At 31.3% G+C, this 11,604-nt stretch overlaps 1 long non-coding RNA gene across 1 annotated transcript in view; it reads right to left on the bottom strand.

The window, feature by feature from the left end:
* The window catches only part of LOC117120372, a 41,270-nt gene that overhangs the window by 3,818 nt on the left and 25,848 nt on the right, over positions 1 to 11,604 (bottom strand). The window contains exon 2 of the long non-coding RNA XR_004447328.1: positions 6,021 to 6,174. This is a non-coding gene — a long non-coding RNA (uncharacterized LOC117120372). The remainder of the gene's footprint in view (positions 1 to 6,020; positions 6,175 to 11,604) is intronic.

Here is an 11,604-nt window from a genome sequence, read left to right as displayed (position 1 = left end):
AACCTTTTTTGGGGGGGGGGAGGTTGAGATTGCAAACTTCTTTGGTGGGTGGAAGGGCATGCACCCCAAGCCTCAAGTAGATACGCCAATTTCTTCTGGATTAAGTAACACTATTAGTACGGCAATTATAACAGGAGCTTCTAAAAGTATAGTTATTTTTTTGGTAGACACTTAGGCTCAATAAAAAAAATTATTAGTTTATCACCCCCGTGCACATGTCTTCTATGGTACTGGAAAAAAAAATTTTTTTTTGAAAACAAAACAAAAAAAAATTTTTTTTTAATTTTATCTATTAATTTTTTTCATTTATTTTATTAAATAGTTAGTAGATATTGTTTGCATTATCTAAATCATGTTTTACTTTAATATTAATGCACCAGCAAACAACCCAAGGGTGATATTTGGCTTTAGCAAATTAAAAATTAAAAAAAAAAGCCTGCCTCCCTCATCACTTTTCCTGCCCAGATAGGGTGATAAACTAATAATATTTTTTATAGGGCTATTTTTTATTGGCTGGTAATTTATGGATTTTTGTAGGGAAAAATGTGCTATATTAGCAAGAAGTGAATTGTCTATGTGTTACTGAAATTTGATAACATATCATTTTCACTTAGAAATTCAAAGTATTAAATTGAATCGTAGCCATGTTTTATACCACATATATTATATTTTTAATCAAATATTTTGTTTAAATATCACCGTAAGCAATAATAAATAAAAAAATATCACAATCACCTACATTTCATGTTTGGTTGAGTGGAATCAAATTATGAATAAAATAAAAATAGATTTAATATCATCGTTATTGAATTGAATGTTAATAAATTACGGAGTCTTACATTGCACTGCGATATCGTTTACATTAGGCCTACATATTACTTACTTGATGAGTGAAATCAATTTATGAATGATGACATTGTAAGTGAGACGACTTTACTTAGTAGCAACAGTTTCTAGAATCTGTACGTTGACCTATAAAACTAAATATTTGTTTAGAAGAATTACACTTAGTATTTGTAAGATTGTGTACTTGAGGTTTGCCATATGTTCATAGCCAGGAGTAGTATGTTGCTTTACCACGCACCAAATAACATCGGTTTGTTACTGAGCGATTACCTGCCAGAGGCAGGTAATATGGTACTGTATATCGGGAGCAAATCCAGAGAAGAATCTGGTTGGGACCATGTGATGCGCCAAGCAGTGGCCAGGAGAGGAAGCCGGGGCGGGGAAATTTTTAGAAGTGCCTGACACTGGTACTGTACATGGAATTAAAATAAAAATAAACCTGTTCTGAAGTAATATTGTTCCTTTCTTTCTCCTTTCTTTTCTTCACTCATTTCTCCCCCTTTTTTGGGGGGGGGGGGAGAGAGAAGGACCTATCCCTATTCCCCACCACGATCTGCCTCTGTTTATGACTGATGTTTTGTATTAGTTTGTCCTGATTTTATTTTTGCTATGATATTTAATATTGTTATTTATGGAAGTTTATAAATACTTTCAAAAGTTATATTTTTCTATACTTTGGGTCTACTGTCAGAAATCGTCTCCACAAAAAAAAAATCACCTTTTTAGTTCCATTTCTAGGTCCCAATCAAAAAAATTTTTTAAATTTAAGATTTTTTTTGGATCCTCCTTGCACCACAATTAAAACAACTACTTCTTTTTTATATATTTAATTTTTTTATTATTTTATTTATTTTTTCTAGAAATTAATGTCTGCTGTTAATTGTTTTATTTCTGTTCATTTTTTTGATTTATGTATAAGATATATGTTGATTTTTGATTTGTGAAATAAAAAAAAACCTTTGATAGAGGAAACGGTTTGCAGAACATACCATCAAGTAGAGCATTAAAGAGATTAGGAACAGAGCATTACTTATTATTAAAAAAAACTTGGCATACACTGATTTTATTTTGTTTTAGACAGGATAGAATTGATTATTTTAAAGTTATTAATTAAACTGATGTTTGCTATTGCTGCCACAGATAACTGTTGTATCAACGTCTTATTAAATTAAGTAAAATAAATACATACAAACCTTCGTGGATTATGAATACAATTACTTTCGTAGAATTTAACAATGTGAACATTTGTTTGTGCTTACAATAACATTAATAATAAATCAAATATCAAACAGTACAATAACATCAGTGATATATTTTAGCAAAAATATTTGTTCATAGGGGGCAGTAGATGGTTTGTAGGAATATGTAGTATTTCAACAATTTTAAAGATAATGTGGTAGGTGGGTTATGTGATGATTTGGCCAGCATTGTAACTATTAAATTTTGTATATTTTGTGACCATTAAAATACATAATACAAACAAGAATAACTCTCCAACAATCAAATAATATAAAGGGGAGTTCATTTTAAAACACTTAAATAAGATTATAAAGTCAGCCTCTGGAAAAAAAGTTTTGATATGTTGATTTTTAAGGACAAAAGAAGCTTGGAAATGGTTAATAAGATACAGATTCTTTAATATTTTAAAAACAGGGGGAAAAAGGAAGTAAGTAGTGGTTAATTTTACGCCCCTTTTTCCCCCTGTTTTTAAATATTCTCTGCCATTTCAAGGCGAAACACAAAATATAATAGTAGTTATGTTGTTTTGCCATGGGCCGGTTTATCAGATTCTCATTATCCGTTTCAGAGATTTTTTTCAAATATGCCTTTTGTGCCTTAGAAAAATCAGTCATAAACATATCAAAGATTTTTTTATGACAGGTCAAAGAATTGAGTACCCACTAATCCATACTTCTTAACACAAAATAAATCCTTAAACATTTAAATTTGCTGGTATTTACTCAGTTTAATGATTTTTACCACAATATCCTTACACTGAGTAAATACCTGCAAATTTAAGGGTTTATGCAAAACAATACTGTAACTGTATGCATGTTTAATAAGTGAGAAAAATGTTTTTCTTTCTCTATTCAAAGTTAATGATCTAATTGAAAAAAGTTGAATAATCATCATTGGAAAAGAAACAGAACTCTCAGATATAACTTCTAAAAAATTTGGCGCACATTGAAAATTATATCCACTCTTAAAAGATTAGATGAGCCAGGGCCGGTTTATCTCAAGATCGGGGACATGATTTTAAGCTGGCCCTGAGCCGACCTAAATTTGGTACAAATTTTAAGTCAGCTTAGGTCCAGCAAAGCGGCCAGCTAATCTATCAGTATTAAAGTTAGCAGAATTAGGTCGCGTTTCTATATTGTAACCTATGACATCAGATTGACCAATCACAAGCACTTAATATTCTCAGATACTGACTCCACAACACTGTACAACATGAGCACACAGACTTCTATTTTAAATTTTAAAAATATTATAAAAATTAGAGAAAATATGATAGTTATTTCCTTATCAAGAATATTTGATTGCTTGATTCTTGGTTAAATACAATTAGACTAGACCTGAATCTATGACAAGTTTCCTGTTAATGTAAGAAAATTTCAATTTGTTTGTTGTAACTGTCGCGTGCACATATGCTATAATGCACACAGGACCAACGGCTTAAACGTCTTATCCAAAAGACGGTGCCATATCGTAACTTGCATTTTAGCCCTTTAGCTGAAACACAAAGAGAGCAACGATGGGAAATCAACCAGGGACCTAAGAGATCTCCATAGTGCAGCATGCACACACACACACAGCGGATACCACCAGTATTGCCGACTGAGATGAAAGAGAATGACACTTAAGGATCAAAGCAGATGGGAAAGAAAACGAGACCCTTGAAGCATTTAGCAGACACACTGTAGGATGGGAGTTTTAACTTTATGGTTAAGGTGCTTATTTCCTGGGTTCAATTCTTAGGAAGCATTTCCTTATGATAGCAAATATTCGGTCTACACAATAATTTAATGTAATGAATTTGGATTTATATAGCACTTATACCGGGAATTCAAAAGCGCTACATACTTAAATTATTCTGTGACAAATACAGTACATGTGATATGCCCATGTAATTGGTGATGTTGTATTATCACACCCATATATGGGCAAATCAAAGGTATTATTTGTCACATAAAAGCCTTGGTCAAAAAGAAATACAATCTAGGCCATGTGAGCAAATTGGTAGCTCGCACAGCTTTTCTAGTTTAAAGAATGGGAAATAACAGAGAAAAAATATAAGCACAGGAAAATTGAGACTAAAGGATAGAAGTGTTTGTATGTAGACATCGAATCAGTATCTACTATTGCAAATCTCAATGAGTATGCATGATTTGGTGTATAAAAGATTCTAAATGTTTGCTGATTTCACAGCTTTACACTAATCATTAAATAGTCTTCCTAACGAGACACACGGGTTCACTGTGCCCTACTTATAATGTTCAAACAATGTTTATGAAACTTAAAGTGGCAATATTTTGAATTGCTCGAACATGCATTAATCTCGATAATCCTTTCATAAAATTTAAACATCCTGAGAATATTACTTTTTATGAAAGTTTACATGGCGTGTTTATGCAACATTTCGAAAGCAAGTCGGTATTTTGACTTTGTCAATTGAAGGAGAGTGGAAACAACTGTTGCAATTCGCTTGGGAATTGAACTTGTCTAGTTTCTGGCCAATCATGTTTAAAATGTATTAGCATCATATGCATCATGAAATGTTCATCTCAGTACTTCAATATGATGCAGTACAAGCTTCATCTATATGGATTAGGCACACCAACTTACCTTACAGAGCATCGACCTAGAAAAAAAATGTAACTTTAAACTTAGCAAAATGGAGCGAAGTTGAATAGATTGATGGTTAGGATGCTTGCCTTCCAATCCCAGATTTCAGGCTTCAAAACCCAGTCACAACCGGATATTTTTCTTTCACACTAAAAACAGCTCCACTCCCTAAGCCTCTTAAAAAGACTTAGCTTATAAATAAAGCATTATTCCATCCTGTAACTGGCGAGTTACTAGAGGTTGGATTTGAGGAAAAAAAAAAAAAAAATACTCCTTAAATGACAAATCATTGTCTTAACTCATTTTGATGACAGCACCAAACTACATCCCATAACTACTCTAGACTAAATTATTTCTCAGAATTGATCATGTGATCAATTTAATCTTTAAGTTATTATTAGCATCAAAATACATATACATATATACATATATATATATATATATATATATATATATATATACATATATATACATATATATACATATATATAATAATAATAATAATAATAATAACAATAATAATAATAATAATAACAATGTGACGATTCACAACTGAATCATGAGACTTTCAAGGCTGAATCTTGACTATTCAGGACTAAACCATGTAACATTTCAAGACTGAATTACGTACCTACTAGCAAGTGAATATGTGACTACAGTACTTGGGACTAATTATCATGTGAATTTTTGGTATCATTTAAAAAAATTTAGGTTCTGGTTTCAGAAACATCACCTGAAATAGACCTACTGTAAATTTTTTACCTACTAGTTTATAGTATACATTAAAAATTACTGTTTCTTATAAATCACTTTTTATTGATATTTTAACAATCTATTATCAGGTATTTATTATAATAAATTATTATATTAAGATTTGAACCAAATCCACCATTTCAGCTTGTGCACTCTGCAACAACGCCACTCAAACAAAACATAATGCTAATAAATAATCATAATAAATTTAGATGTTCGCTATTAATACAGTAGTTCATTGTCTGCTAACCACCATTGAGTCCAGGTTATTAATACTCAACATCATCAAATTAAAATATATCATAAAACATGACCCAGGCAAAAAAAAAAATGATACACAGGATTATTTTAACCATAAATAGAAGTACAGAAAATAATATGGACATAAAACACTTAAGAAGAATTAAAGCGCAGACAGCAATCTTCCCCGGCACAATAACCACCGGAGTAATGCCCTAGGAAGGTGATTCGGTGAGGAATTAAAAAAGCAAGATAACAATAAACGTTATATGGATGTATTCAAACACACAATTTGAACAACAATACTAAAATGTATACGATTTTTTAAAACTTACATTTAATGATTATAAACACGAATCAATTTATCTCTACACGATGTGATAATGGTGTTGTCAGAGACGCAAACTGCGGTGATGGGGTCAAGGTCTGCTCCCGTAAATACATCAATGGCCTCCGTCTCCAGATTCAAATAAAAACAGGTTCCATCTCCTAATATGCAAAGAAATAGAAAAGAAAAAAAACAATAAATAATTATATTATTCATATTTTTCCCAAATTAAATTACGATTGAATTTTTTTTCATGAAAATTTTCTTGTCAGGAATAAAAAAGTATATAGAGATTAAAATAATGAAGCTCATCAAAAATGTAAATATTTAGCTTACAATGATACAAAAATGATCACAGGTTGTATAATTGGTAATGACATTTCATATACAGTGCACCCTCTAATTCAAGACCATCTAATTTGAGACCATGATTTAAGAACCAAATAACAATCTTCAATCTAAGCATGATCTAAGACACTAAGCTAACCCTAATGTTGAGACAAAACCATGAGACCACTCCAAATTTTCAGGTCCCACAGATGGTCTAGAATTTATGGGTGAAATGTATATAATGTATCAACTAGAGCCTGAGGCACTACACAGAACATACATCATCCACACATGTGCCTATATACCAATACACGTGGGGATTCATAGATGAGGCGGGAGATCTCATTATTTTCTTTCATACTCGAGGGTAAGTTTAAAAAAAGTTTCTTTTTAAAATTTTTGTTACCTTGACTCTAGGGGTCTAAGTAACAATAAACTATAATTATAATATTAACAATAATAATAAATATAAAACAAAAAAATGATAATAATAAGAACAAAAACAACAACCTTAATAAACATACTAACAATAAACGTAATTATTATAATAAAACACAGCGGATACATTGTCTCCTTTAAAGCTACCGTCCTACTGGTACAAAGGTGATTGTGCACGGCTCGCAAGAGTACATTGGAAAAACATGTAAATTAAAAAAAAATAAAATAAAGTAAACAAATAAATAAATAAATAAAAACATGTGCGGATATCCACGTGAACAGGAGTTCGTGCCATGGGCATGCTTAAATTCCTTCCTTTGTCATTAGGTAAAATGTCTGTTTATTTAGCTCTTTTCTTTTCATATTAATTTGTGTTGTCGAATGACAAGGTATTCATTGTTTTCAATAAAACGTTAACACAATAAATTATTATATATTATTTAAATACACAATAAATTATTATATATTATTTAAATATTCTTAAAAATCAAAATAACCAAAATAAGTGGCATTTAAAAAAAATAGTAACATAACAATAATAATAATAAATATAAAACAAAAAAATGATAATGATAATTAACAAAAACAACAACATTAATGATAATAATAACAATCATAAACGTAATTATTGTAATAAAATACAGCGCAGCGAATACATAGTATCCTTTAAAGTTACCGTCCTTCGAGAACAAAGGTGATTGTGCGCGGCTAGCAAGAGTACACTGGAAAAACATAAATAATTAAAAAAAATAAAATATAATAAACAAATAAATAAATAAATAAAAACATGCGGATATCCATGTGAACAGCAGTTTGTGCCATGGGCATGCTTAAATTCCTTCCTTTGTCATTAGGTAAAATGTCTGTTCGTTTAGCTCTTTTCTTTTCATACTAATTTGTGTTTTGTCGAATGACAAGGTATTCATTGTTTTGAATAAAATGTTAACACAATAAATTATTATAATTATTTTGATATTTTTAAAAATCAAAATAACGAAATGGCATTAAAAAAAAAAATATATGGACAGACAACTGGGCATTTTCTCTTTACCTAAATTACAATTGTAAATATATGAGTTGTAAAACCATGCAAAGTAGATTTTCGAAAAGTTAAATGCTGTCACAATTGACATGTCAACAAGGATGCGAAGCCCCACCCACAAAGTCACGAAAACCTTAGACAATGGGGGCTAGACTTACCGAGTTGGCGAACATATTCTTTAAGAAAGAGAATTCAGGGTAGGCGGTATGCAAATGAATCATATATTCATAGTGTTAATCTATTTCATGGAAGAACAGGCAGGGAAATTGTTGTAAAAGCCTCTGTATTTTGCTCCCAAAGGAAGAGGGAAAAGCCACATTCAGTCAACTTCGTTGTCGGCAAAAGTCAAGTCACTGATGCGCACTGCTCGTGTAAATCTGGGTATCTGTAAACAAGCATAGACATCTAAGCCTTCGCTCACGTATGTTTCACGTTGACACTGTCTAAGGAAATTAAAATGTTCGAGAAAAAGTTTTTGATCACGTGACTAAATGACTCGTCGAGATGTTAATTAGATGTTAACGTACATGAAGGCACCACTAGAATTGTTCCCACTGACAAGCCTATTGTATTGTATCTTAAACATTCTGTCAGCGCAAAAACTCCCCATGTAACTTGTGTAACATCTAAAAGAATCGTTTTTCACATTTAATTTATCACCCTTCCCCCACCCCCCCCCAAGCCCTGTCCAGACTCTCAAATTTTAATTGACAAAAACATGTGCCTAAATATGGTCATGATGACATCACATAAAGACCATATATAGGCATGATAGTGTAGACAGGGCTTTATAAGTATGTCTACAGAGCTTGTTTGATAAAATTGACATATCTGGATTAGCTAATGAGAAAGAATTACCCTTCCCCATGGCAGGCAATGTCTTAACATTTTGAGAACATAAGGAACTGAAAAAATATATAGAGATGAAAAACGATTCACTGTATAAACGGATGATATTATGATAAATGAAAATAGATGGTTGGTTTAAAAAAAAAAAAAATCAAATACCCTGTAAATTGACAAACTGCATTCACCAATAACTTCGAAGCAAGACTGTATGTGATACAAGTCATTAGGATTCTGTCTAAAACTTTGTTTTTTTTTTTACAGTTTGAAATTGGCAATGGCTAACATCACATTATTCCGAGTTTGTTTACTGTCACTTAGCAATTAGAATAGTTGCGTATCATACACTAGTGTAAAATTATTATACGAAGGTTAAATTAATGCAAGAAAAAAATTCATAAGGGTTTGCAAGGCCCGAAGGAATTTTTTTAATGCATTAATCTAACCTAAGTATAATAATTTCCTCTAGTGTATAGATAAGCACTATTCTAATGGCTTTATAGGTCAATCGCCACTGTTTAATGTTTTTAATCAAGCTGTTGTAGTAGTCATCGATGTCTATAATGATACGATCAGTATCGGCGTGCGTATTACATTTGTGTGCGGGTTGTTGCTGCAGTATGTGCTAGCACAGCAGTGAAGTTGAAATTGTATGTACGTTTACACAGCATTACAATGTATAAATATTTCATTGTGTTCGAAGAACTTGTCATGAGTTTACCATTTTGATAGACATTCGTGAAAGAAATAAACATTTCTTAAAGAATATTTTAAAGAATACAGTAATCACACTTTTTGGTCGGTGCAGACAGGTAAAATCTTGTGATGATTCCATCTAGACTAGGAATCGATTGGGCTGGCCTGGGCCTTCCCTAGGGACATTTAAATTTGTTCCCTGCATCTTTGAAAAAGCTCTAGTTGAATTGGCCTTTTGCGCACGAACCTAATAAAGATCAAGCAAATCGTGTACTAATGGAAAATTGGTGCCCGGTTGGAAATCGGAAAATAACATTGGGAGTTGCAGTGATGACCTCACGATTCACTTATAATATGTAATAGTCAAGGTATAAGGCCCTATAAAAAATATTATTAGTTTATCACCCTCTGGGCAGGAAAAGTGGTGAGGGAGGAAGGCTTATTTTAAATTTGTTTTTGCTAAAGCCAAATATCACCCTCGGTGACCTTTGCTGCTGCATTAATATTCAAAGTAAAACATGATTTAGATAATGCAAACAATATCTACTAACTATTTAATAAAATAAATGAAAAAAATTAATAAATAAAATGTTAAAAAAAATTTTTTTTTTTTTCCAGTACCATAGAAAGAAGTCATGCGCGCGGGGGTGATAAACTAATAATTTTTTTCATTGGGCCTAATAGAGGAATGGTTGTTCAAATCTGAACTGAAGAATTTTCATTTCAGATCTTTCTTCCATTATCTCATGTTTTCTTTCTTGTTCATTGTTTGTCATTCATTCTATTTTCATTGGCCTGCATAGTAATTTTGAGACAGCGCCGCAAGCATCTTCCTATGGAGGGTAGACGTGTGCCATACAAATATCTGATGGATTAATATAATTTCCATTATCTATTTGAAATTTCAAAATCCTCAGCAAATTATCTCTAATTGGTTTTTAAAGCAACATGTACCCTCATTTAAATCTATAGATGAGGGTAATTTGTTGCCTAACACATTGGTTTTGTAAAATGTATTATTGTATATTGTCTTGTTTACGTTTTTAAAAATACTGTTAGGAGAGGTAGGTAGTTTTTCCTAAAGAACACAGTTTGTTAAGAAGATCGAAACCATGCTACATTTTATCTCCATTTTAGTTGCTAAATTTGAGGCGAGATAGCATGTTTGTCCTAAACCGCATACATAGCACAGTTAGTTTGAGAAACCGATGCTATCTCTCTTTAAGTTCAGGAAATTGTGTGCTTTCTTTTTAAGTTACAATCTGACACAAGCACAAATTAATTCAGGAACGAAATAATGTAATCAACCACACTCGTGGGGGAACAGTAAAACAATCCTAATTCTATTTACAAATACAAAAAGACCTTTGCAGGCCAATAATAACTGTAAACTATTTTGACTTTCAAAAATTATAGCAATTATATTTTATGCTTAAAGCCAGGTTCCGGAAAAAAAAAAATTGATATGTTGTATACCTGTTTTTTCTAAGACACAAAAAAAAAGCATATTTGATGAAAAACTTGGGATTGGTTGAAGATGCACATTTTTGAATATTTAAAAACTGGGGAAAAGGGGGCGTAATAACCCTATTTTTCACCTCCCCCCACCCGACATACAAGTATCGTTAAAATCTTTTTCCACCCCCCACCCCTCAGTTTTTAACTGATTAAAATCTGTAGCTCAGTAGCTAATTTTCTGTCAAATATTTTTCTTGTGTTTTAGAAAAATCAGTTCAACATAACATTTTTTTTTAATTTTTTCCTCCAGAGACTGATTTTAAAACAAGATGGTTATTAAGTTTATAAGTGTTATTACTATATATTTTATTCCTATTTAATTACATACTTAATAAAAAGGTAGATTCAACATTCTAGAGTGTAAAATAAATTTCACTATAAAACTTAAAACTGAATTGTTTTAGAAGATGAGTTTATAGCATATAGCATGATGTAATTTAATACTTGAGCTTGTACGCATAACATCAATCAGTATTTTATATGCATTTAAAAACACTGTACACAAATTTCATTTGAATTAATCTTGATTTAGAACTGTGACACTTGCTGACACAACATTTGTCTCCAGCTGTATATAAGTTATAAATATTCATATGATTGCAAAACTCATCAAATAATAATTATACCAGAATTTCATAGAACATGTGGTAAAATCTGAACAAACATTATAATTTTAAACATTGAAATGCTCATATAATAATATTCAAACATATTATCGGCT

This window comes from Anneissia japonica, unplaced genomic scaffold (genome assembly GCF_011630105.1).
Source record: "Anneissia japonica isolate Jap-2015-1 unplaced genomic scaffold, ASM1163010v1 scaffold284953_len930413_cov181, whole genome shotgun sequence".
NCBI classification, from domain to species: domain Eukaryota; kingdom Metazoa; phylum Echinodermata; class Crinoidea; order Comatulida; family Comatulidae; genus Anneissia; species Anneissia japonica.
The sequence above is the reverse complement of the archived record's forward strand: the minus strand, read 5'-3'. Positions and strand labels throughout refer to the sequence as shown.